At 40.8% G+C, this 27,133-nt stretch overlaps 1 long non-coding RNA gene across 1 annotated transcript; it reads left to right on the top strand.

Moving 5' to 3' along the window:
• Positions 1 to 1,493: 1,493 nt before the first annotated feature.
• Positions 1,494 to 27,133, top strand: LOC133250603 (uncharacterized). Its single transcript, XR_009737359.1, has 3 exons — positions 1,494 to 1,924; positions 21,366 to 21,464; positions 22,074 to 27,133. It is a non-coding gene; the product is annotated as an uncharacterized LOC133250603 (long non-coding RNA).

Below are 27,133 nucleotides of genomic sequence, written 5' to 3'. Positions count from 1 at the left end.
GACTCTTTGCAGCCCCATGGATTTCACAGCACACCAGGCTCCTCTGTCCTCCACTTTCTCCCAAAGTTTGCTTAAATTCATGTCCATTGAGTAGGCTATGGTATCCAATCATCTCATCCTCTGCTACCTCCTTCTCATCCTGTCTTCAATCTTTCCCAGAATCAGGGTGTTTTCCAATGAGTTGGCTCTTTGCATTGGGTGGCCAAAGTATTGGAGCTTCAGCTTCAGCATCATTCCTTCCAATGAAAATTCAGGGTTGATTTCCTTTAGGATTGACTGTTTTGATCTCTTTGCCATCCAAGGGACTCTCAAGAGTCTTCTCCAACACCACAGTTTGAAAGCATCAATTTTTCTGCACTCAAACCTTCTTTATGGTCCAACTCTCACATCTGTACATGACTACTGGAAAAACCATGGTTTGACTATGTGGACTTTTGTTGACAAAGTAATGTCTCTGTTTTATAATATAGTGTCTAGTTTCATCATAGCTTTCCTTTCAAGGAGCAATTTAATTTAAAGCAATAAGTAGATATTTTTTGAGTGGGTTCCATTTACCCTGAAGCACAGCTGTCATCCAAAGGTGTCCATTGAGTTTGTAATTGTCCTCTGACTACATGAGTTAATACAACCCTGTCCTGCCTCCTGGGAGCTTCCAATCTATAACAGGCAGAAAAACTACTGAAAGAAATTGATGCGTCTGTCTTGGGATTTATTTTCAACCAGAGAACTTTCATTGTTTTAGGATGGAGGGTGAGATGTATTCTCTGAAAACTAGTAGACTAACGTTTCTGTTTCTATAAGAGCAGCTCACACATGGCCTAATCTGACGTCACTGTTGGGTGAGATGCCCTCAAGATTCTTAGATTCTACCAAGATAAACTAACGGCACTTGGGACTCAGGCTGGAAGATTGCCAAGGCAGGCAGCCAAGGAAGCTCCTCTGTGGAATGGTCACTGGTCTTCTCTCAAAGTCCCCAGGGTAAAACCAAGCCATGTTTGCAACAGTTTAGTATATGGTAGACTTGGGAAAAGTCTACAAAAGGGTAGACTGTCCTCTTTGGTCTCAGGAGAGACTGACCACTTGCATGTAAATATGCTTAAATGTTTTCAGTGACATTCTCTGAGCTCACTGATTGAGTAATCGTCAGGGAAGGTTGACCAGATGGCTCTGGGAATGAGCCCATGGATAAGACAGATACAGTGTCTCTCTCACAGAGTTTATAATTGAATGGAGAAAAAAGAACCTGAAAGATGATGGCAGCCACAGTGAGTCATGTGCATGTAAGGGAAGGGCTCAGCTAGCTTCAGGGTTCACGGACAGTCTTCCCAAGCAAGCACTGTCAGGACAGAAATAGCAGGATGGAGAAAGCTGGCCAAGCAGACAGCCTTCAGGGCAGCTGCTGCTCAGGGACCCATTCGGCACAGTGAGGGACACAGAGCCATGAGGGGCTTTTCAAGTAAAATAGCTGAGGATTTATTCTTTTGTTCCCTACAGTCAGGGAAACCATGACACCACTCCCACTGCAACCATGGAGACCAGTTTATGGGAGGCAGTGTTTGTTGTTGTTTTTTAATTTCCCCTCCTTCCCTCCCTCCCTCCCTTCTTCCTCTCTTTCCCACCTTCTTTCTTCTCTCCCTCCTTCTCTTCCTTCCTTCCTCCCTCTCCCCCTCCATCTTTCTCTTCCTCCTTCCCTCCCACCTTTTTTCTTCCTCCCTCCTTTTCTTCCTTCCTTCCCTCCCTCCCTTCTTTCACCTTTTTTTGTAGAAAACATCAGCCTAACCCATTCCCACCTGTCAGGAATCATCCCCTGGCCTTTCAGCTCCTTCCCAGAACTATTTGGCAACTGGACATCCTGCAGGAGAATCAGAGGTGGGAAAGCAAAGAGACTGAACATCTGTTACCTAAGGAAGAAGCCAGCAGTCAGGTAAGAGAGATTGATAGTTCCCACCAGAAACACACTCCAGTTGTACATGTATTTTTTATCTGCTTTTGGAAAACTATTTTTATTATCGATCCTTGATGTCTATTTGACCCTTGTCTACTAATTCTTGTGCACTTTGTAAAGCCTGATGACTCAGCCCTTTCTGCTCATAAAGGATGAAATCTGGAACTGCTGAGCTGGTGTGGGAGCCACTGAGCTGGTGTCTAGGGAGGCAAAGCTGCCCTTGTTACAAAATGGTACCTGGATGGGAGAGTACAGCCTGGTTCTCTTTCCATTACATGCCCCCAACACAGGTTTACTGGGAAGAGAACATGAGGTAAGATGGCTTTGCTCCTCCTCTTTCTCTGAGATGCTTTGGTTTGTGGACATGGAGCCTGGCTAGTCTCGGTGCCCATCTGCAGATAAGGGGGGAAGACTTGCAGCCCTGGTAAAGACAGCAGGACATCTCTGGAGGCACTCAGTGCAGAGGGTCAGGTGAAACCAGCTATGGCCCCACTTCACAATGACTCATTAATTAGGGGGTGAAAAATAGGTCAGATTTCCATTTCAAAGTAGAGTGGCGTGCAGAAATTCAATACTATGCAAATCAGAATTTTGTATGACAAAACAGTATCTTTCCATGTAAGTTTGGTTGGACAGTTGTGGTAATATAAATGCTATTAGTGAGTACACTGTCTTAGCCCTGGGGTATGACTTAATGGTCCCAGGTACACAAAATTTCTATCAGTCATTTAGTGATATTTTTTTTTTTAAAGAAAAGCAAATGTGGACCATTACTGCTATGGCCCTACATTCATGCTGACATGCTTTGCAAGAAATCTCATTGCATTATTTATTTCAGAGTCAAAGTGCTTACTTTATGGAGAAGGTAAAATTTCACCTGTAGGAAAATTGGCACAATTTCTTATTTTAACATCCTCAGTGCCAAGCATTAAAAAAGGCCCTTTCTGTTTGGGTAATTTTCCGCAGCAGGAACTTTAAATTATTTACAGCTTCTCTTATCTGAAACCAGAGGAAACACACCGTTTTCCATGCCACGATTTATACTGTGAACTGTTTGTAGGAATAAAAAGTGGGGGCGGGGAGTAAATTACAGATGTGAGCAAGAATCAGAGACAGAGCAAAGGATTGTTACAAAACCATGGTGTCTTTCTCTTGTGGAAGCTGAGGTGGGTCTAAGGGACCCTGGGAGGGCAGGGAACATCAAGATGGTTAGAAATTGCCTTGTTTTGGGGAGTTTCTGCAGTGGTTCCCAAATAAGCAACAGTGAATGACCAAAAGCTGGAATGAAATGAGCAAAACCTGGGTGGGTAATTGGAGGCACTGCTAGACAGAGACCTTGATCCCCGGGTCAAGAAGATCCCCTGGAGTAGGAAATGTCAACAGTTCCATGAACAGAGGAGCCTAGTGGGCTATAGTCAGTCACAAAGAGTCTGACATGACCAAGCACGAGTTCTAGCTAGCTAGACAGAGACCAGGGCTGGTGGCTCAGGTTGTAGCAATAAGGCTTGGCTGTGTCTTATGGGAAGTGTCAGCGAAGTATACTGGTGGACAGAGCATCTGTGTTCCTGGAGAGGCCAGAGGCATTTTCCCTTCCTCCCTTCTCAGCCTTTAGCCTTCCTCAGCCTTCTTATCACACTCCCTTCCTACTGAATTGCGCTATCCTGAGGCATCCTCTGATTAGTGTTGCCAGATGTTCCTGGTCTTGGTCCCCTCCTCTGATTAAGAATTTCACATCTTGGTTTTGAACTGATCTCCTGTCAGTTTAATTAGTGAGGGTGAGTCTGTCGAGCCTGATTTTCTGGACCTGTATGGTCAGAATCACACCTAAAAACTGAGAGAGCAGACTCTTTGCAGTTCTCCTGTGCCCTCCTTCTGCTTCTATTAATTGACTCAGTTCAACTAAATACAACAGTAACAACAGGGGTTTATACTGATTAAGCTGCATTATGATGAGTATCAAAAGGGTTGTCTCCCTTGATTCTTAGCTCAATGAAATACATAGACTAACACACATTTTGCAGCTAGAGAAATTGAAACTCACACAGGTAGGGAGAGGTGTTGGCAGGATTCACACGAGACACCTGCCTGCAGAAAACAACTTCCCACCTCAGAGACCACCTGTGATGCTGAGGAGCAAGTGAGCCCTCCTCACTGGACCTCATCATGTGATGTCGTTCAGGAGGCTCTGCCTCACCATCCGTTTAACCTACTATTACCAACTGTGATACTATTGTTAATAACAGAACATGTATTGCTGTGTTGTGCTCAGTCATGTCTGATTCTGTGATCCCATGGACTGTAGCCTGCCAGGCTCCTCTGTCCATGGAATTTCCCAGGAAAGAACACTGGAGTAGGTGTCCATTTCCTCCTCCAGGGGATTTCTCGACTCAGGGGTCAAACCCATGTCTCCTGTATCTCCTGCTTTGGCAGGTGGATTCTTTACCACTGAGCCACTTGGGAAACCTGAACATTTATTGAGTATGTTATAATTTTCAAAACGTTTCCTCATCATGCTCTCTTTTGAACCTCACAACAGGTACAGGACAAATGTTTTCACCTTCTTTTACGGTAGAATAGCATAACTCAGGAGTGTATGCCTAAGGTTACCAGCCAAATGAGCAAAGAGTGAAACAGAGCCCTCTGATCATGAGGCCTGACCATGTTGCCCTCCCTCATAAGCCCACCATACCTCTCCTGTTCCAAGACTTCTGTTTCCAATCACAACAGTCATTCATTAAATTTTGGCAACAGTGAGTGTCAGGGTGTCAGGGCTTCAAGTGAGGGGACCACAATGATTGGCAGCCAGGGAGCAGAAGGGGTCATATTATCTTTTCATTTCTGTGGCAGTCTACACCCCAACCAGGAGATATGCTAGGGCTCAGGGCAAGGAAGGTTTGAGTCTTGAAAAAAGTTGCCCCTGAGAAGGCTGGGCACAATTTCCTAGCGATTGTGCTAGGGGAGAACAGAAAGATTCTTTAATCAGAGAAGGACTGATACAGAAGACCCATCCCATTAAGTCAAAGGCAGTGTAGAGACTGGCAAGTGGTGAGGAGAAGCACAAAGCAAACTGGAGATAAGTGCCACGTGCTTGAGCAACAGGAGCTTCATTGTGATTGCTGTTGTGATAAGAGAGTCTTTGTCTAAATAACAGCTGTTTAGACATAGGGTGGAATGAAGAAACAGCTTGAGAGGCCTTGGAGGTCCTGCCAACAGTGAACTTTGGAGTCATCAGAATTCTACTGCATTACATACTGGATCTGTAATCTGGACCAAGGAGCTTATCCCTCTTTGCTCCAAGCTGTCCAACTGAAAAACAGGAATAACACTTCATTCATGACAATGTTCTGAGAATTAAATGTGATGACATACACAGACAGCCTCACAGAGGATCTGGCACACACTGGAGCATCAGTCCATGCTATTTCCTGTCTTTCTTGTCTCTTTTTCCACACCGTGAATGAGGACCATGGCTCCATCTCATGGGATAAATGACTTAGTCCAAACCCAACAGTTGGCACGTTCAGAAATCTGCCTAGTAGTGATCCAGTCCAGGCAAGGAGAAATACATCTTTCCTTTGAGAAGCTTCTGGTCTTCATTGGGTGGGGAGAAGCATATGCTAAAATAACTAAGCCACATTCAGTCCACAGGGTGACAAAGAGTCAGACATGACTGAGCGATTCACACGTTCAAATATAAACTGAATCACTTTGTTGTACACCTGAAACTAACACAATTTTATAAATTAACTATACTTCAATAAACAAATGGAATAAAATAGAAAGCCCAGAGATAAATCCACGCACATATGGACACCTTATCTTTGACAAAGGAGGCAAGAATATACACTGGATTAAAGACAATCTCTTTAACAAGTGGTGCTGGGAAATCTGGTCAACCACTTGTAAAAGAATGAAACTAGACCACTTTCTAACACCATACACAAAAATAAACTCAAAATGGATTAAAGATCTCAACGTAAGACCAGAAACTATAAAACTCCTAGAGGAGAACATAGGCAAAACACTCTCTGACATATATCACAGCAGGATCCTCTATGACCCACCTCCCAGAATATTGGAAATAAAAGCAAAAATAAACAAATGGGACCTAATTAACCTTAAAAGCTTCTGCACATCAAAGGAAACTATTAGCAAGGTGAAAAGACAGCCTTCAGAATGGGAGAAAATAATAGCAAATGAAGCAACTGACAAACAACTCATCTCAAAAATATACAAGCAACTCCTACAGCTCAACTCCAGAAAAATAAACGACCCAATCAAAAAATGGGCCAAAGAACTAAATAGACATTTCTCCAAAGAAGACATACAGATGGCTAACAAACACATGAAAAGATGCTCAACATCACTCATTATCAGAGAAATGCAAATCAAAACCACTATGAGGTACCATTTCACACCAGTCAGAATGGCTGCGATCCAAAAGTCTACAAATAATAAATGCTGGAGAGGGTGTGGAGAAAAGGGAACCCTCTTACACTGTTGGTGGGAATGCAAACTAGTACAGCCACTATGGAGAACAGTGTGGAGATTCCTTAAAAAACTGGAAATAGAACTGCCTTATGATCCAGCAATCCCACTGCTGGGCATACACACTGAGGAAACCAGAAGGGAAAGAGACACGTGTACCCCAATGTTCATTGCAGCACTGTTTATAATAGCCAGGACATGAAAGCAACCTAGATGTCCATCAGCAGATGAATGGATAAGAAAGCAGTGGTACATATACACAATGGAGTATTACTCAGCCATTAAAAAGAATACATTTGAATCAGTTCTAATGAGGTGGATGAAACTGGAGCCTATTATACAGAGTGAAGTAAGCCAGAAGGAAAAACATAAATACAGTATACTAACACATATATATGGAATTTAGAAAGATGGTAACAATAACCTGGTGTACGAGACAGCAAAAGAGACACTGATGTATAGAACAGTCTTATGGACTCTGTGGGAGAGGGAGAGGGTGGGAAGATTTGGGAGAATGACATTGAAACATGTAAAATATCATGTAAGAAACGAGTTGCCAGTCCAGGTTCGATACACGGTACTGGATGCTTGGGGCTAGTGCACTGGGACGACCCAGAGGGATGGTATGGGGAGGGAGGAGGGAGGAGGGTTCAGGATGGGGAACACATGTATACCTGTGGTGGATTCATTTTGATATTTGGCAAAACTAATACAATTATGTAAAGTTTAAAAATAAAATAAAATTTAAAAAAAATAAAAAGAATTCACGTTATTCTAGATAACTAATCAATAATAAACTACCATAAAAGCACTTTAAGAAAAAAGCAAGAAAAAATGTCAGGTCAGGAGCACTCAGCAGAAGAAAGTTGTCACAGAACAGATCAAAATTGAGGCTGAGCCCATTTTTAGCAAGATGGAGATACTGATAATATTAATTTAGTTATGAAATGTTCATATTAATTTAGTTATCAGTATCTAGCAATGTAGGGCTTCCCAGTTGGTGCTGTGGTAAAGAACCCAACTTGCAATGCAGGTAGTTCTAAGAGACATGAGTTCGATCCCTGAGTTGGGAAGATCCTCTAGAGGAGGGCACAGCAACCCACTCTAGTGTTCTTGCGTGGAGAATCCCACGGACAGAAGAGCCACAAAGACTCACAAAGAGTCAGACACGACTGAAGCAACTTAGCAGGCACACGTGCACATTAAGCAATGTAAAGTAAAATAAACAAACAAACAGAAAAATGAGACATATAAGAGCTCAGGAAAAGATAGCAAGAGAGAAGGTGAAACATAAGAGTGACGCAGTGTGGAGCGTAAACCGAACTTACGCTGTTTCCAGGGTTTACAGGTGTTACCAGCAGGAGACCTGGCTTGCTGGGGGAATACATCACCACAGTGGAAGCAGAACTGCCTCCAACCGCTCTTTAAATTACATCGGAGCATAGATAAACAAGAAAATCTTACTTTTTAAAAAACCGAAACAAACATAACTTTGTCATCAAAGGTAAAAATAAAAAGAATAGTATGCAAAACAAAAACCATAGGCAAATCTCACTGAGTGACATTAAACAACACATTGGAAAAAATAATACTATGAGAGTTCTATTTGCATAATATAAAATATCTTCAATATTAGGAAATCTTTCAGTAATAATTCACTACATTAATAGACCAAAAGAGAAAAGGTTTATAACCCTCTTCTTGGATGCTGAAAAAACAGTAGATAAATTCAACATCTAAATTATTAACAAGAAAAAATACACCTCCTCATCAGTCTGAAATATATCCCACTTAAGATATAGCAGCCAAAGGCAATTTGTGATCTCTGATTATTTCTTGCCACAAAAGCAATTTGGGGATCAATTGGACATATTTGAAAATGAACTAGCTATTATCATGATTAATTTTACTTTGGATAATGATTTGTGTCTATGTAGAGAAATCTTAATTTTTTTGACAATCCATGATTTCCGTAATTTATTTTTTAATTAAAAAATTGAAAATATATCTTTATTTTTCTGGTCATACCACACGGCATGTGGGATCTTAGTTCCCAAACCAGGGATCAAACCCATACCCCCAACAGTGGAAGCATGGAGTCTTAAGCACTGGACTGTCAGGAAAGTTCCTGTAATTTACTCTAAATCATTCAGATACAGATAGATATAGACAATGTGTGTGTATGTGTGTGAGGCAATTCAGATAGAATGGTAACAACTGTTGAATCTAGGTTCTTGCATTTATGATGTTTATTGTACCATACTTTGTAAATTTCTGTATGTTTTAAAATTTTTTATGATAAAATATTTTTAAAATATTCATCTCAATCCAAAAGATATTCAGTGCTTCACAGGGAAATGTTGGGAGCATTCCCATATAATCAGTAATAAGACAAAAGAATGTTAAATATTACCACTCATTTATTTTAATCTGGAGCTAATGGTCAATGAAATTAGAAGGGAGAAAGAAATAAGGATGGATCAAGTAACACTTTTACTATGGGAAAAATTGGAAAGCCAAGATGAAACAGTTGAAAAGCAATAAATAAAATAAGATAACCCAGAAAATGTCAGAATAGAGCTGTTAATATTCAAGTATCAATTGCTATCTTATAAAACAGCATAGAGAGGTTACAGTGGAAGAAAAAGACCATTTATGACATTAACATGACATAATTGGGGATAAGCTTACTAAGAAATGGTGACCATCATGATGAAGAAAATGCTAAAACATTGTGAAAGAACAAGACAGACAACAGAAAAATATACTCTGTGCTGAGACAGAACTCAGCTTTATAGAGTTGTCTATTCTCCCTTAGTTAATCTACACATTTAGTATCATCAGAAAAAAAAAAACAACTTAGTAGCAATTTTTAAAAGGGAGGAATAAACAATCTTTCTGAAAAAGAACTTTCAAATAAAATTGCAATATTAAATCAATGTGATGCTCATATTAAAAAAGATAGATAATTGAAAAGAACCTCATGCATGCTCGCATGCTCAGTCGTGTCCAACTATCTGCAACCCTCTGAACTGTAGCCCACCAGGCTCCTCTATCCATGGGGTTTCCCAGGCAAGAATACTGGACTGGGTTGCCATTTCCTCTTCCAGGGGATCTTTCTGACCCAGGGATTGAACCTGTCTCCTGCCATCTCCTGCACTGGCAGGCAGATTCTTTACCACTGAGCCACCGGGGAAGCACAAAGAACCTCATGTTCAGTGGCTCAGTCACGTCTGACTCTTTGCAACCCCATGCACTGCAGCACGCCAGGCTTCCCTGTCTTTCACCATCTCCCAGAGTTTGCTCAAACTCATGTCCATTGAGTTGGTGATATCATCCAACCATCTCGTCCTCTGCCATCCCCTTTTCCTCCTGCCTTCAATCATTCCCATCATCAGAGTCTTTTCCAATGAGTCCATTCTACACATCAGGTGGCTGAAGTATTAGACCTTAAGCTTCAGCATCAGCCCTTCAAATGAATATTCAGAATTGATTTCCTTTAGGATTGACCTGTTTGATCTCCTTTCAGTTCAAGGGACTTTCAAGAGTCTTCTCCAACGCCACATCTCAAAGGCATCATTTCTTCAGTGCTCATCCTTCCTTATGGTCCAACTCTCATATCCATACATGGCTACTGGAAAAACCATAGCTTTGACTATACGCACCCTTGTCAGTAAAGTAGTGTCTTTGTTTTTTAACATGCTGTCTAGGTCTGTGATTGGTTTCCTTCCAAAGAGCAAGGGTCTTTTTATTTCATAGCTGCAGTCACCATCTGCAGTGATTGCAGAACCCAAGAAAATAAAATCTGCTACTGTTTCCATTGTTTCCCCATCTACTTGCTATGAAGTGATGGGACTGGATGCCATGACCTTAGTTTTTTGAATGTTGAGTTTTATGCCAGCTATTTCACTCTCCTCTTTCAGTTTCATAAAGAGGCTCTTCAGTTCCTCTTGTCTTTCTGCCATAAGGGTGGTGTCATCTGCGTATCTGAGGTTATTGATATTTCTTCCGGCAATCTTGATTCCAGCTTGTGCTTCATCCAACCTGATTTTGCATGATGTACTCTGCATATAAGTTAAATAAGCAGGGTGGCAATATACAGCCTTGATGTACTCCTTTTCCAATTTGGAACCAGTCTTTTATTCCATGTCCAGTTCTCACTGTTGCTTCTTGACCTGGATACAGGTTTCTCAGGAGGCAGGTCAGGTGGTCTGGTATTCCCATCTCTTGAAGAATTTTCCACAGTTTGTTGTGATCCACACAGTCAAAGCATAGTCAATAAAGTAGAAGTAGATATTTTTCTGGAACCCTCTTGCTTTTTTTTATGATCCGACAGATGTTGGCAGTTTGATCTCTGGTTCCTCTGCCTTTTCTAAATCCAGCTTGAACTTCTGGAAGTTCTTGGTTCATACTTACACGAAATTAGATGTAAGAATTTAAAGATGATGTTTTAAGTTAGAGAGGAAAATGTTAATAAGTAAGGACTACGGAAATAACTGTATCGTTTTCAGAAAGATAATTTGTAGAAAGAAAATTTTAAATAGCTCAACTATGAACATACAAAAAGGAAACAATGAAAACACTAAAAGAAAATGAAAATAAGGAACTTCTCTATAAGTATTACACATGATCTAGTTTGGTAAATTTGACTACATAAAGCCCTGAATTGGGAAACACTTAAAAAACAAATCAAAAACCAAATGGAAATCTTGAAAAAAATTTTGCAATTTTTATCATGATCAAAGTGTTAATTATTCTAACAAACCAATGAAAAAATGCCTACCATAAAATAGACACTGCATAAGGGATATATACAGAGAGTTTCCACCCTTCCTCCCAACACAAATATAAACCTCTGAACATGTGGAAATATATTTCTTCTCACTTTAAGAGTGCTGCAAATTGAAACTATATCCCAATTCTGTTGTTCATCAACCAAATTGACACAGATCTTCCAACTATGGTTCTAGAGAAGACTCTTGAGAGTCCCTTAGACAGCAAGGAGATCAAACCAGTCAATGGTAAGGGAAGTCAACCCTGAATACTCAGTTCTTCCAATGAACTGAGGCTGAAGCTGAAGTTTCAATCCTTTGGTCATCTGATGTGAAGAACTGACTCACTGGAAAAGACCCTGATGCAGGGTAAGGTTGAGGGCAAGAGGAGAAGAGGGGCAACAGAGGATGAGATAGTTGGAGGTCATCAAAGACTCTATGGACATGAGCTTGAGCAAACTCCGGGAGATGGTGATGGACGTGGAAGCTTGGTGTGCTGAAATCCATGGGGTTGCAAAGAGTTGGACATGACTTAGCAACTGAAAAAGAACAACAAAAGCAATACCACTTATTGGGGAAAAATAGAAGGAAAGACACAGGCTCTCTTTTCTCTGGGAATTATCGCTTGGCACATCTTCTGAAGCAAATTTGGTAATATTGGTAACAAATTTTAATAGTGTTTAATTATGTTTACTATATATCAATAATATTACTAATAATATTTTACTGTTATATATTTATAATATTTACTATAAAATAGAAATACAGTTTTCCTTTGACTCGGAAATTTCCTCTTCTAGTCTTCATCACAGATATTTTCACACATACATAAATTCCTTGTAAGGCCTTGTAAGATTTTTTTATAGAAAGCTGGTAAGAAAAATAAGAAACAAACAAACCCTAGATATTTTATTCAGGAAACAGGTAAATTAGGTGACACATTCATTTAGTGCCAGCAGTTAAAAAGGATGAGGTAAGTCTTTGATACTGACATTGAAACATCTCCAAAATAAATATAACGTGGAAAAAAAATCAAGAATACCATGTTCAGGAAGCTTTTCTGTGTAGAATTTTCTTTCCCATGATTTTTTTTTTTTTTTTTGCATAAAGCACAGATAAATTCCATTTCTGTAAGGATGAGCCTATAGCTGGTAATGATGCTTGCCTCTGGAGTAAGGCTGTGAAAAGGTGGTTGAGGAGAAACTTACATCCTCCTGTATAACATTTTTATCTGAAGTTGTTTTAATCATTTGCACATATTTTTTTTTATCCCTGGTGGCTCACCAGGTAAAGAATCTGCTTGCAATGCAGGAGACCCACGTTTGATCCGTAGGTCAGGAAGATGCCCTGGAGAAGGGAATGACAACCCATTCCAGTATTCTTGCCTGGAGAATCGTGTGGATAGAGGAGCCTGGTGGGCTACAGTTCATGGGGTCGCAAAGAGTCAGCCATGACTGAATGACTAACACTGGCACTTTCATTTTTTTATCCAAATTGTGAACGTAATGTTGACAATTGTAACTATGAGAGCAGACACAAGCGTTTACTATGTGCTGGGCATGGCTCTAATTGCTTCAGAGACATCAGCTCATGCCATCCTCACCACAGCCCCAGGAGATAGAAACGTTATAGATGCTGAAACACACTGCAAGGAGCACAGCTTGGTAAGTGAGCAGCGGCACTGGATACCTTCCAGCCATTTGCCTCCGAGTTTCCATCTTATCAATGTTTCTGGAGGAAACCCCTGCAGAACGGGAGTTCTTCTATGGCTGATGATACAGATAAGAAAGAGGGTACAGATTATGGAATGGAAGTGTTCAAGAGGTGTGAGGAGTTGGGGTCCAGGACCAAGGCAGAGATCGATCTGGTTCAGGAGGAAGGAACCCTCCCCTTGGAGAAGGATCTGGTAGAGACTGGGGCTGTCAGCACATGATTTAATGCTGACGTCAGATGTTTCAATGTCAGTACCAGAGACGTACCTCATCCTTTAAACTGCTCCCACTAGATGAATGTGTCCTAATGGATTTACAAGTTTCTTAATGTAAGTATTTAGGGTTTGCTCATTTTTCTATTTTGTTATATTTTTACTACATTTTATGTATTATACATCACAATCCTAAAGAAAATCTGTCCTGAGTATTCATTGGAAGGACTGATGCTGAAACTGAAGCTCCAATACTCTGGCCACCTGATGTGAGGAGTCAATTCATTGGAAAAGACCCTCATGCTGGGAAAGATTGAGGGCAGGGAGAGAAGGAGGTGACAGAGGATGAGATGGTTGGATGGCCTCACCAACTCAATGGATATGAATTTGAGCAAACTCCAGGAGATAGTGAAGGACAGGGGAGCATGGCGTGCTGCGATTCATGGGGTCGCAAAGAGTCAGACACGACTGAGCGACTGAACTGAACTGAACTGAATACATGGATAAATAAAATGTGGTTTATTCATACCATGGAATATTATTCTGCCATTAAAAGGAAAGACATACTGACACATGGTATAAAATGGATGAATTTTGAAAGCATTCTGCCAAGTGAAAAGAGTCATAAATGCTGCATATATATGATCTCACTATTATGAAGTGTCCAGAATAGGCAAATATTTAAATACTTAACATAGATTCTTGGTGGCCTAGGCTGTGGATGGGATAAGGGGTAAATGGGGTGTGGGTGCTTAATGGGTCCAAGGTTTCTTTTCAGGGAGATGAAAATGTTCTATGATGGACTGAGGTGATGGTTGCCCATGCCCAATTCTGTGAACATACTAAAACCACTGAACTGCATACTTCCAAGGACAAATTGGAACTGCATGTGAACTGCATCTCTGTAAGCAACTCTGGTTTCTTTGTGAAACAGATGGTGAGGTTGTCTCCTAGAACCCAAGGTAGGCAGTAGGGAGCTGCTTCAAGTGAAAAGTGAAAGTGAAGTCGCTTCAGTCATGTTTGACTCTTTGTGACACCATGAACTGTAGCCCACCAGGCTCCTCTGTTTATGACATTTTCCAGGCAAGAATACTGGAGTGGGTGGTCATTTCCTTCTCCAGGGGATCTTCCCAACCCAGGGATAGAACCTGGTTCTCCCGCATTACAGCCAGAATCTAAAGATTCTGGCCACCAGGAGCAGCCTTAAGGAGACAGGCAAAGGTGTGAAACAGCTGCTATGGGGCTAAGGGATGCCTGAGAAGGACCCCAGGGCTGCTGGCTGTGGGCTCAGATGACATTAGCATCCCAGAGCTCGTGGCCACAGGAATCATTGCAGGTATGCTGTTTCTCCAGCATTCAAGGTACAGGTGCGCCCTCCTAGACAAAACTCCAACAATGCAGGTTTCCTCTTCACTTGCTGAACATTAGGCAAGGACAGTTGGCTGGAGTCCGGCCTGGGGTACCACACCCTGAGGACACAGTCGTTGCCATTCCCAGGGTCCCCTAGGATGGCGCATCCCCGACTCTGCCCCTCAGCTCAATCTTTCCCAGTGGAAATCACCATAGTTAAAAAAATACACTGTGCCCTGATTTTGCTCCTGGAACTGTGCAGCCAGTGTGCTTAGATCCCTTTAAATTTCCACAGCAGGAGGAGTGTTGTTACAGTCACTGTATGGATGATGGACCGAGACTCAGGCATGGGTGACCTGCTCAGACCCCTGCACCTGCAGTCTGGGGTGGAGGGCTAGTTTGGTCTTGCTCCTGGTTGGTAGGGTTTCCATGGTTCCGTGCCCCCTCTTCATGATTTCAGTGGGTACTTACTGACCACCCCCACCATGTGCCATGCTCCTGCCTGGGAGGTGAGAATGTAGAGATGGCCTCAAGGAACTTGCAAGCCAGACAGGAGCCCTGGTCCTCCCACATGGCACCCATCATGACAGGCCGTCTGCACAGGAAGCAAGACAGTTTCACGTGGCTGTTTGACTTGGAGAATGTTTGGACACATGCGTTTTGATGTCACAGTTTGACATGAGTTGGGTACAATGCCCCTGTCAACGTGTAAAGACTACTTGCAACAGGTGTTCCTGGACCTGACTATATCCCTGACTCCTGCCCTTGCTAAAAGGTTTTTCCACTTTCTATAGCAGCATTTCTATAGCCTGCCATTCTTTTTTCCCTGGAAGGTATTGCTTTTATGATCAGAAGAGTAAGAAAGATTTTTTAAAACTTTATTAGAACTAGACTCACTTCTGAGGAATGTCAGCCTAGTCGCCCCAAATCATCCTTTTTAAAGGAATTTATGATATTAAATTCATTACCAAGAGTATAGAAAGGAAATTTGATTGTTTTTGAGGATTTCCTGCCATATCTAGACTCAGAGTAAAGAATGATTTTGTGGCACAAATTTTGTTTCCTTCTTATTCTCCAGGCTCAGTGGCTAATGAGTCAGTGTTTAGTCAGTTAAAAAAAAAAAAAAAGTGAGCACAGTTGTGAAGCCAAGGCAAAGCAAGGTTTACAGTGTGGATAATTGATTTTTTCTGCTTTTAATAACATTTGTTTTTAGATGCTACATTTTTACAATTTTTAGATGATTCATTTTACAATGCCTGTAAAATGCAGAAGAGAATGTGAGATTTCCTCCAGATCTGTCCTCCAGCTCACTTCCCTTGAGGCAGCTGTGCTGTGCTCAGACTTTCAGTTGTGTCTGACTCCTTATGACCCCATGGACTGTAGCCTGCCAGGCTCTTCTGTCCATGGGATTCTCTAGGCAAAAATACTGGAGTGGGTTGCCATTGGTCAGGCAGCTGAGGTTACCAGAATCCTGCCAAAGCTGTTATACACATATACAAACAAGAGATTAGATGTGAACATATATACATATATATATATACATACATATATGTATGTGTATACATATATATTGCAAAGTTTCATGCTTTGCTTTCATTTTTTATCCTGACTCCTGTTATAATGAATGATCTTCCTACAAACTGACATAAACTAAGACGCTTTGATAATAAGACACCGTATTATTTAATGTGCCATTTTATGTATTTTTAACAAAGAAAAGATACAGCAGCATTGATTATAAAACTCGTTTCAATTTCCAAGATGCATCTTCAAAAATTGATAAAATACATCATATTGTCACTCAAGGCTGTAGGATAAACTCCCAGGAGTGGAACTGCAAGTTTAAAGTGTACGCTTATTTGTAACTTTTAAAAACCTAATTGGACGACCCAGAGGGATGGTACGGGGAGGGAGGAGGGAGCAGGGTTCAGGATGGGGAACACGTGTATACCTGTGGCGGATTCACGTTGATACACGGCAAAACCAATACAATATTGTAAAGTTAAAAAATAAAATTAAAAAAAAACCTAAAATAAATAAATAAATAAAATAAATAAGAGTTTTAAAAAGTAAAAAAAAAAAAAAACTAATTGTGCCCACCGAGGCACTCCCTGTCCATTTACAACTGAATAACTCAGTAAATGAAAATGCACCATTTCCTCAAATTCAATGTTGTAAACAAAGGCAAAAAATTTCCTCAAATTCAGTGTGTTGTAAACAAAGGCAAAAAATCACTTTTCAACCTAAAAGAGCAAAAAATGGTATATAAGTATAGTTTCATTTTGTCCTTTTTTTTTTTTTTTTTTTTTATAAGCGGTGATGTATTTCACTGAGGAGCTGACGCTGGAGATTTTGTTTTGTTTTGTTTTCTGAGAACTTTTATAATCTTGGCTCATTTTCCCATTGATTTGTGGCTTTTCATTTGGCTTTATAGTGTTTTTTCTATTTTTAGGAATTTGGTCCTTTGTGATATGAGCTGCAAATTTTAAGAATTTTCGGAGAAGGAAATGGCACCCCACTCCAGTGTTCTTGCCTGGAGAATCCCAGGGATGGGGGAGCCTGATGGGCTGCCGTCTACGGGGTCACATAGAGTCGGACACGACTGAAGCGACTTAGCAGCAATAAAAGGTCATAATAAACTTTGTGAATGAAACAATTACAAGCATTGAACTCAATTTGTATGGAAAAGTTACAGCATTGTAAGTTAGGCTTAGTCCTAAGCTAAATAAAAAGTCTAAAATTTTTTATTTGGGAAGTCTGCAAACACAAAACTAGTGTTTTCCCTATGTATTATTCACCCAGCTTCAGCATTTAGCAACATCTTTTCAATTCTGTTTCATCTATGTCTTCTACTGTTTTATTTTTTTAATTACTAGAATATATTTTAAAAGAAACCTAAGAGCTGTATCATGTAATCTGTAAATATGTTGTTATGCATCTCTGATAGACTTTTTAAAGTTTTTTTTCGGGTAATTACAGATTGAGAGGATGTTACCCCCCCTCCAAATAAAAAATGTTTACCAGGGAGGTTACTGGTAGCATCTCAAGTAACTAATATGAAACCCAAGAAAATGACATTGGTACAATCCACAGAGCTTATCCAGATTTCACCTTTGTGTGTGTGTGTAATTCTATATAATTATGTTGTGTAAATTCACAGTCAAGATATTGAACATTGGGGAGCAGGCAGGGATAAACTGGGAGGTTGGAGTTGACATAGGGACTACTACAGATAAAAAAGAGGACTTCCCTGGTGGTATAGTGGATAAGAATCCACCTGCCAACGCAGAGGATGCGGGTTTGGTCCCTGGTCTGGGAAGTATCCACAGGCAGAGGAGCAACTAAGCCCATGTGCCAGAACAAGAGTAGCCTGAGCTCTGGAGCGTGCAAGTCCCAACTGCTGAGCCCACGTGCTGCAGCTGCTGAACCCTGAGCACCCAGAGCCTGTGCTCAGCGACAAGAAGCCGCGGCAGTGAGAAGCTTGTGCACAGCAACGAAGATAGCCCCCGCTCACCGTAACTAGAGAAATCCTGCATGCAGCGACGAAGACCCAGTGAAACCAAAAAAAAAAAAAAAAAAATCACCATCAAAGTTATAGATAACTAGTAAGGACCTACTCTATAGCACAGGGAACTCTACTCAATACAGTGACCTATATGAGAAAAGAATCTAAAAAAGTGGAGATATGTATATGTATAACCGATTCACTTTGTTGTATAGCAGAAACTAACACGACATTGTAAATCAACTTGCCCCAATAAAGTTGTTTTTAAAAATTCAAAAAAAAAAAAAAGAATTTTCTATTTTGATTATGGTATTTTGTTGGCAGATAAAAAAATCTTCATCTTCTCTCTCTCTCTCTTTTTTTTTTTTTTACTTTTGGCCGGAGTCATTTTCTGACTCCCAAACGCCTTTTATTTATTTATTTTATTTTTAAACTTTACAATATTGTATTAGTTTTGCCCAACATCGAAATGAATCTGCCACAGGTATACCTGTGCTCCCCAAATTCTAGATTTATTATCTTACTTACAGAAGCCTTTGAACTTTGAGATAATTCGATTCATCCATACTTATGATACTTCTATCATTTCTATTTTTTTAAATATAGAATTTGTTTTGATTTATGGTTTTAACTATAGATTCATATTTTTATTTCCTGAATGGCTATAAGGTTCCCCCTGTGATATGAAATGTCCACTTTAAACATATAATAAAGTCCCACATGTGTTTGGATCTATTCTTGGAATCCTCTCAGGTTCTTATTTGCATTCTCCCTGGAATCTTATATCTTTCTACTGGATTCTATCCACTGGATTTTGGAATCAAACAGTGGTTTGTTTTTGTTTTTGTTTTCCCGTAAAATAATACCCTTCTTCAACCCTACACTGCCCCGCATCTGAGACTACCCGTTTTCACCTTTGTATTACCAAACTTCTAGAAAGAAGAAAATTGCATTTTCTTTTTCCTGACTTTTGGTTGGCTCTTCAGTTCTCTGCAACCTGGATCCTACTCAACATTGCAGTGAAATAGTTATTAAAACCATCAATGGGGTTTCCAGGTGGCTCTAGTGGTAAAGAACCCACAGGAGACATAAGAACCACGGGTTTGATCCCTGGTTCACGAAGATCCCCTGGAGGAGGGCATGGCAACCCACTCCAGTGTTCTTACCTGGAGAATCCCATGGACAGAGGAGCCTGGGGGCTACAGTCCATAGGGTCAGGCAGAGTTGGACTCAACTGAAGCAACTCAGCACACACACACAAAGCCATCAAAAACCTCAAGTTCTCATCTTCTATCTCCTGGCAACTTTCAATGTTGCTGACTTTCTGCTGCAGCATCCGTTCTCAGCCTCTTTAGCACGATATCTGGGTTTCCTCTCATCCCTTGGGTGAACCACCTTCCATTTAATTTGTAGGCTTGTCCTTATCTAGCCATTGAAGGTAGCATTTCAAGGTTTGGACCTAGCTCTTCTTTTTTCACTGTATACTCTTTCCCTAGGGAAGCTCTCCTACATTTGCAGCTGCTTTTCATCTAGAAACCAATGACTCACGACTTTATTTCTCCATCCCTGCCTTTCCTCTGTGCTCCAGATGCATGTATCCAGTTATTAACTAGGCATCTCCACTTGGATGTTTTGTTGACATGTCTGATACTAATTTCATGAGCCCAACCCTTTCCTCCCCATCCATGCTGGAGTGATTCTCTGCTGTGCTTCTTTTCTGAGCCACAGACCATCTACCTATGCAACCCAAGCTTCTAGCATCGTTGCTGTAAGCATTCTTTCTATGCTATTTGTGTGGCAGTGTTGACTTGTATTGACTTGTGACAGCTGATGGCTAGATTTTTGAGAATTTTGTGAGCTGATTGTTAAGTACCAAATTATAAAAACTTAATGATTAAAAATTAAATGATATTAATGTACAATAAATAAAACTAAGCAAAGGTAATAAATAGTCAAAACCATAATTTCTGATTTTCCTATACTTTACTATTACCTATGTCCTTGAGATTATTGTGGTTCACCTGTAGTGCCTGCATGGAAACCCTATCCAGCCTGTATCCCTTCCCCACACTGCCTACAGTGATGTCACATTGGATCTTGAAAGCCACCATGGTGAGGATAGCTTAGCCATGGAAATTGGCAAATGTTACCAGTTGGACCTTGATTAAGCTTGACTCTTCCTCCTCTCCATGCTGGAGTGATTCTCTAAGATTAAGAGAGAACTGGGGGAAATGTGTTAACATTTAAACTTGATAGTGTGTCCTATCTTTAGCCATGATGGTGAGAATAACTTAAAATTTTGAAAAGGTAGTCTCTGTTCAAAATTATTAACCCATTCAGCAAAGAAATAGGTCAGGTCATTGACCAATGAGTGAATTCTCGCACACATCTTCATTATCTCACTTTGTTTCTCTTATAAACCAATATTCAGGTCAGAAATTTTATCAGTTAGAACACAGTGTCTCTCTCTATATAAGAGTTCTACCAAAATAGATAAAAACATATTGTAAGAATCAACTTGCTATGTGGAATGTAAAACCCATTTGCTATGTGGAATTAACAATAAGGAATATTTATATGTTACAATTATTTGTAAATTGTGTCCTTTATGAGAGGAAAATTCACTACTTTAGTCTAATCATCACCATTCTCAAACAGGTTACTGTGTTAAACCAATCTCCACTCTTACTGCCCCCCCCCCAATCTTTTTAAAGTCCAAATGTGATCACCAGTTAATACTTTATACAGGAATTCATGGGCTTGCCTGGTGGCTCAGACAGTGAAGAATCTGCCTGCAATTCAAGAGACCAGGGTTTGATCCCTGGGTCAGGAAGATCCCCTGGAGGAGGAAATGGCAACCCACTCCAGTATTCTTGCCTGGGAAATCCTGTGGACAGAGGAGCCTGGTGGGCTTCAGTCCATGGGGTCGGAAAGAGTTGTACACAAGTCAGCAACAAGGCATGCGTACACACACACATTTAGTTACATATCATTGCTCCAGGAACCTGCTCTAGCTCTGCCCTGCTGTCACCTCTGACGCCAGCTGCTCCATCCTGCTTGATCTTGGCCATAGGTCTCCCCAACTCCAGCTTTCCCTGTTCTCTCTTCCCAGTTCCCACTGAGACATTGAGAACCCAGCCCGGGTGAAAGCCTCTGGCTTATCGTTGGCTTGGGAAAAGAATTTTAATAAAACGCTGGAGCCTTATTCTTATTTCAAGTAAAAAGTGTTACCCAACAGTAATTGCTGGAGGGGAAATATCTTGCATGAACAAAAATGTCATTGAAAGTGCACATATTTTAAACTAAGGAGGTGACATTATCTTGTGCTGTACGATGACTGTGTCATAAATTGTGTCTCATGCAAGTGAGCTTCTTTTTCAGGCTGTTCCTCTTGCTGCCGGTGGAGGAACCAAGGCCGGCAAACCAGGGATTGTCTTGTCTGGTGAGAAGTGGGGCCTTTTCTCCATGGTGGCTGAGAAGGTATCTTCTTTTTCTATTGCTGCTGTAACAAATTACAATAGAAAATTAACAAATTACCATACACTCAACAGCTTATGACTGAGTGTAAAATAGCGAATCTATTTTACAATAAATCCCCTATATATGAATGAGTTCCATTGCAAGAGCATATTGGTAAGTCCAGTTTGCTCATAAGTCCAACAAACAGCCTAGTTACCCAACTAACACATCAGCTACATAGTACTGTACTGTAATAGGTTTATAAAACTTTTCATACAAATAAAAACAAACACAAAAGATAAAGAAAACATTTTTAATCTTATAATACAGTACCTTGAAAAGTCCAGTAGTCTAGTACAACAGCTGGTATACAGGGGTTGGCATCGAATGAACAGGCAAGAAGAGGTACTGATTGGAGGAGGGAGGAGAAGTGGGAGATGGTAGAGCTACAGGGTCATCAGCAATAGGAGACAGAGGGCAAGCTGCAGTTTCACTCATGCTTGACATTGATGGAACGCAAGTCTGAATTTTTGAAAGTTCTCAACTTGAAGGCTTGCGTATAGGGGACTTACTGTAATTCACATTTCTATGGATCAGAAGTCCATAGCATGGCTGGATTCTCTTTTTCAGGCTCCACAAAGCCAAAATCAGGATGTTGGCCAGACTGGGTTTATATCTGGAGTCTGTGTGGAAGAGGGAAAGGAGTGCGACAAGGCTGTATATTGTCATCCTGCTTATTTAACTTCTATGCCGAACACATCATGTGAAATGCCAAGTTGGATGAATCACAAGCTGGAATCAAGATTGCTGGGAGAAGTATCAATAATCTCAGATATTCAGATAATACCACTGTAATGTAGAAAGTGAAGAAAAACTAAAGAACTTCTTGATCAGGGTGAAAGACAAGAGTGATAAAGCTGGCTTAAAACTCATCATTAAAAAAACTAAGATCATGGCATCTGGTCCCATCACTTCATGGCAAATAGAAGGGGAAAAAGTGGAAGCAGTTTCAGATTTTATCTTCTTGGGCTCCAAAATCACTGAGGATGGTGAATGCATCCATGAAATTAAGACACTTGCTCCTTGGAAGAAAAGCTATGCCAAACCTAGACAGTGTATTAAAAAGCAGAGACATCACTTTGCCAACAAAGGTCTGTATAGACAAAACAATGGTTTTTCCAGTAGTCATATGAATGTGAGGCTGAGTGAGTGTGAAGAACTGATGCTTTCAAATGTAGTGCTGGAGAAGGCTCTTGAGAGTCCCTTGACTGCAAGGAGATCAAACTAGTCAGTCCTAAAGGAAATCAACCCTGAATATTCATTGCAAGGACTGAGGCTGAAACTGAAGCTCCAATATTTTGGCCACCTGATGTGAACAGTTGACTCATTGGAAAAGACTCTGATGCTGGGAAAGACTGAAGACAAAAGGAGAAAGGAGTGGCAGGGAATGAGATGCTTGGATAGTATCACTAACTCAATGGACATTAATTTGAGCAAGCTCCAGGAGAAAGTGAAAACAGGAATGTGGTGTGCTATAGTCCACGGGGTTGCAAGAGTTGGACATGACCGAGTGACTGAACAACAACAACTGTGAAAGAATCCTCTTCTAGGTTTACTCAAATAGGAGAATTCTATTTTATGCATTTGTAGGACAGAAGTCCCCATTTTCTCACTGGCTGGTGGTCAGAAGTCTTCCTTAATTTCTAGAGGCTCTTCTAGAGGGTCATGTCTCCTCCCTGTTCATAGCCAGCAGTGGCCTATTGAATATGTCTCATGTTTCAAGTATCTCCACCTTCCCCTTCTGCCTTTTTAAAGAGCTCATGTGATTACCCAGATAGCCCAGCATAATCTTTCTATCTTGTTGCTGCTGCTAAGTCGCTTCAGTCATGTCCGACTCTGTGCGACCCCACAGACGGCAGCCCACCAGGCTTCCCCATCCCTGGGATTCTCCAGGCAAGAACACTGGAGTGGGTTGCCATTTCCTTCTCCAATGCATGAAAATGAAAAGTGAAAGTGAAGTCGCTCAGTTGTGTCCGACTCTAGCGACCCCATGGACTGGAGCCTACCAGGCTCCTCCGTCCATGGGATTTTCCAGGTGAGAGTACTGGAGTGGGGTGCCATTGCCTTCTCCGAGGTCACTTTATTAGTAGCCTTAATTCCATCTGAAAAGTATATAACATATTCAGTCATAACACCAGGGGTCAAAGTCATGGGGACCAAAATTCTGCCTATCACCGTCTGCCCTCTGGTTTCCAAAATCCATGCCCATCCCTCATGCTTCCAAAAGCCCCTGAGGGCTCATCTGGTCACAGCATCAACTCAAAGTCCCCAGATCTCATCTAAATCTCATCCTTTCTAAAGTACCAGAGCTCACCGTCTGAAGCAAGTGCAGATGAGTAGCCCATTAAGGGCACAATTCCTCCCAACTTACAGATCTGTGCATCTTGTCCCCAAGGTAGAGCCAAGGGACAGGTGTATGTTACCAGTTTTTCTAAGACATCTAAGACATCAGTTGTTCTAAGTGGTGGGAAATGGAGGGTTAGAATAAGCCATCAATCGAAAGCAGTTTTAAAATTCAGCCAGACAAACTCAATTAGATTTCAAGGACTCAGAATAATTTTCCATGACTTTCAGTTCTGCCTCTGGACTCTCAGTTTTATTCTGGGCCATCTCTTCTTTCTCAAGAAAGGTGGCATCACTTTCAGATGAACTGTTTTATTAACCTGCTTCCTGCCAGTAAGATTGGGGGTGGAGGGTGGGGATGGGGATGGGAGTGGGCAGGACAGGAAGGCTGCCCAATAGCCTCCTTTTATTTCATCCCCTGTCCCTTTTGTTCCAAACTGGTAGTGCTTCCACTCATGAAATTAGTCAGAACGTTGTGGGCCTCCTGGGAATGTCACGGGTGTTCACTCCAGTGGACAAAAGATCAGTTCACAAATCCCTCATCCTAAAAATGCTATTATCGTCATAAAATTATTATCATTGAATTTGCTATTTAGGATGTTTTCCTTTCTTTAGAAAAATTTTAGTCCTTAAGTCACGAAGTGAGATGAGAGCACAGGTGTTCATTTGTCATAAGCAAACTTGATCTCTGGAAATCTGATTTAAGGAGAATAATAGAAGGGAAGTAATGTGATTCCCTTTACTCTTGTGGCTTACAGAATCTGGATACTATTGAAGCCTCAGCCTCTGCAGAAGATTTGCCATTTGTTTTCTACAACCAGAAGTCATTTCATGTTATGAAAAACAATTTTATAAAATATCACTCACAATTCCACTTTGAGAGCCACTGGTCGAAGATGAATAATAAAATATTACATATGTAAATGAGATAGACAGGAAGTATATGCATTCCTGGTTGGCTCTTGAATGGATATTCTGAAATTTAAATTGAGTAACCACTGAGCCATTCATTCAAACACAGACGATCATAAATGACAAACCGCAAACTGAAAGTGACTTAATGTCAAAGAAGTACACAGCTATACTAAACATAAAGTGTCACTGGAAAAGACCCTGATGCTGGAAAAGATTGAGGGCAGGAAGAGAAGGGGGCAACAGAGGATGAGATGGTTGGATGGCATCACTGATTCAGTGGACATGAGTTTGAGCAAGCTCTGGGAGACAGGGAAGGACAGGGAAGCCTGGCATGCTGCTCTTCATGGGGTCATAAAGAGTCAGACACGACTTAGTGACTGAACAACAGCAAAAATTTAACAGAGGAATTAATAGAAAATCAAGACGTTTAAGAGGAAAACAAAAAGATTATAGAAACATTTTGTTTGGAGGTACCAAACATAAGGGCCACTGTTAAAGGCAATGTTTTAGAGAGAGTCTAACCTTCTGTCTGTGATCTTTAATCAGAATTTTTGAGGGTGAAGAAGATTTGAGAAGAAAATAATTGGAAGATTAATAAAATATAACCAAATATAGGAAAACTGCAAAAATAAGCGGAGAAGGCAATGGCAACCCACTCCAATACTCTTGCCTGGAAAATCTCAGGACGGAGGAGCCTGGTAGGCTGCAGTCCATGGGGTCACAAAGAGTCAGACACGACTGAAGGACTTCACTTTCACGCATTGGAGAAGGAACTGGCAACCCACTCCAGTGTTCTTGCCTGGAGAATCCCAAGGACGGGGGAGCCTGGTGGGCTGCCATCTATGGGGTCGCACAGAGTCAGACACTACTGAAGCGATTTAGCAGCAGTAGCAGCAGCAAGAATAAGTGTTAGGATAACAAACTAGTAACTGTATTTATGTGTGTGCACGCACATGTGTACATACAAATATACATGTGTGAAATGAAATGTTTTCTGTTTTATGCTCTACCAGTAAACAAGCCTTTTCCAAATGCAAATTTCTGAGCTGAGGTGAAACAAAGTCAGCTATTTAGAAGCCATCAGTTATTTCTTCCCCTGTAAGCTCCAAGGAGGGCTTCCCTGGTGGCTAAAATGGTAAAGAATCCGCCTGCAATATGGGAAACTTGGGTTCGATCCCTGGCTTGGGAAGATCCCCTGGAGGAGGGCATGGTAACCCATTCCAGTATTCTCACCTAGACAATCCCCGTGGACAGGGGAGCCTGGCAGGCTACAGTCCATGGGGTAGCAAAGACTTGGACACAACTGAGCAACTAAGCACAGCACACATGCATGCACACACACGTGTAGGCACACATACGTGCAACCTCCACATGTTTGATTCTGCCATTGTTCTCGTGTACTTGAACTGAAATCTGAATGCAGCCACAAAAGAGTAAGAAAAGTCCATCATTTATCAAGTTGGATATTTATCATTATATTTCAAGAAGCAGAGAAGACTTTCAATTAAAGCCCAAGGACCAAAGGGTGAGATGAATGGGGAGAGTACCGTGGAAGCATATACACGAACATATGTAAATAGATAGCCGATGGGAATTTGCTGTATGACTCAGGAAACTCAAAATGGGGCTCTGTGATAACCCAGGGGGATGGGAATGGGTAGGAGGTGGGAGGGAGAGTCAAGAAGGAGGGGACATATGTACACCTATGGTTAATTCACATTGGTGTATGACAGAAATCAAACCACTACTGTAAAGCAATCATCAATCTCCTAAAAATAAATAAATATTAAAAAAAAAAAAAGAAAATAAGGAAGATACACTTAAGGATCTCACTCACATCATTTAATCCTAAAATCCATAGCTATTTTCATAAAGAACTAACTACCCAATTTTCAGAGTGCAATGCAAAATTAAAATATAAGACTTCTTATTCAAATTATTAAGAATTTCAAAATGGTATTAATCTAATTTTAGGGTCCTTCTAACCTTGGAACCCTTTGTAGCCTCACAGATCACACACACGATTTGTATAATAACTGAACTTAATGGATTGTGTCTTTTACTACCCTCAATTCACAAATGAGGAAGTATAAATCCAGAAAGCTTAAGTGGTTCACCAGTGATCACAGAAGATTTGGAGATGGGACATCCTAGGTTTCAAACTTCAAAATAAAATTTGTGTTGCTTTTTCTTAAAATATTTGTGGTGACATCCTATAACTAAATAAATTTTGTAACTAAAAACAGAAAAGGAAACATAACTGAAAGGTTTTCAAAAATTGTTGATAATATCTAAAATATGTAACAGAGTTATTAATTATCCAATGATTAGTGTAATGTTTACATAACATTGTGAATGTACTTTCAGTTCAG

Source organism: Bos javanicus, chromosome 1 (genome assembly GCF_032452875.1).
Source record: "Bos javanicus breed banteng chromosome 1, ARS-OSU_banteng_1.0, whole genome shotgun sequence".
Classification (NCBI taxonomy): domain Eukaryota; kingdom Metazoa; phylum Chordata; class Mammalia; order Artiodactyla; family Bovidae; genus Bos; species Bos javanicus.
This window is presented reverse-complemented; position numbering and strand designations above follow the sequence as displayed.